Consider the following 1744-nt stretch of genomic DNA (forward strand, 5'->3'; position numbering starts at 1 on the left):
CTACCCTGCTCTGCAGTGCAACACGTAAAAGTTAACTATTTCTGGATCTGGTATTTTTTTTTTTGTGGTTATTTTTAATATAAGTCAGAACCGAACATTGTAGAACGTGTAAAGGAAAGAATACGAGCGCTGCTATTCAGTGAAGGAGATATATATCGCAGTTGTCTTTGCCTCAATCAAATAAGGCTCCTGTTGCGCTCTGCTCCTAAAACACCTGAGGCAAATCAATAAGAAAGGCTGACTGCAAGATTTCAGTCAGGAGCCCCAGTGATGACTTTCCTGGAGAGCTTGGTCGATCCAGCAAACCTGACTGAGCCTCGCGCTTGATTACAGTAGGGATTTCAGAAAATGATTACAGCTTTTAGGGTCAGATTGTACGCTGCTTATTCCACGTGTGGGGACTTGTTTTAATCTAGATGTTGCCTTCGCTGGCTTGTGTCTCGTTAGTTGTTTTTTTTGAGCGGAGAGAATCGGAGGATTGGGATCCGTTAAGGACACGACGCCGACGTGTCTCTGAGCATCCACAGCTGCTCATCCTGCAGGTTTACTTAGGATGATCGAACATTTCACCAAAATCTTTCACGTTTTGATACAAGGAGCTTTGACACAGATGTTCCCAAAGGGCTTGCTTTTTCTTTTTCTTTTTTTAAATAAACCTGTCGGCCAATGAGAAGTTCAAGATGGACGATAATGCAACCGTCTTCTGCCTTTTCTTTCATGTTTTGTTTATTTTTTAGCATAATTTTAGATTTCAAACATAAAAACGTATGTTAATTAAACTATAATATTGTATTGTATTGTAGGTAAGATGCCCGAAACAAACTACTTATACAGTAAAAACTTAAAACAAACAAACAAAAAAAAGGAATCAATTGTATACCTCCTGGCATACTGTTGTATCTTATGCCTGCTATTGTTTGTGAAAAATGAGAATAAAGTCAGGACGAAGATGAAAACCTACAGAAAGGACTTTGAATAAATTTCAATTTATTCACCCCTTATTAAATCTGTTTTGGTGAATTTTGTGACACGCTGGGTGAGGAACTTAAGACGTTTTGTTTTTTCTCCTGAAATACCTCTGTGAATAAAATCAGCAGTGAGGCTAAAGACAAAAGTTTTCTTTTTTTTCTTTTTATGACACCACCGAAAAATTCCGTCCTGAAACTTCAAAAGCAGGAGGTCGTGTTGGAGATTTGGCTCCTCAGAATCAAAGGCTTCCAAACTCTTTTGAGATTTAATATTTTGCATTTAATATAAGGCATTAATGGACTGGGTTTTCCTTTTAAGTCGTGGGAAGCAGGTGTGTCAGCTCCGGTTATTGACTAGAGGGAGGTTACCTTCCACTCTCCATCAAAAATACAAAAACAATGGCAGATACTGGTGTCAGAGCAGTTAACCATCAAAACCCTGCTTCCAGGCTTTTCGTAGAGATACTGACAATTATTTCAGAATTTGAATAAATAGTTGGTCTTTTTAAAGGTAAATGGAAGACAGATGTACGGTTGGGACCAAATATTTGCATAAATTATATAAAAACACCTTTTTTCCCCCCCACTCATTTTCTAACATTAAATCTGACAACATTCTTTCTGTTTAGTCAGATTTTTATACAATGCATGAAAAAATACAATCTTTTGATCAGAGTAATTTTCTCAAAAGTTACAACTTGAATGTAATATTCGCAAACTAATTCCCTCTGATTGTGAAAAAACACAACATCTAAAGGCAGTTCAGGTTATATATA

The sequence above is a fragment of the Poecilia reticulata genome, linkage group LG14 (assembly GCF_000633615.1).
Source record: "Poecilia reticulata strain Guanapo linkage group LG14, Guppy_female_1.0+MT, whole genome shotgun sequence".
NCBI classification, from domain to species: domain Eukaryota; kingdom Metazoa; phylum Chordata; class Actinopteri; order Cyprinodontiformes; family Poeciliidae; genus Poecilia; species Poecilia reticulata.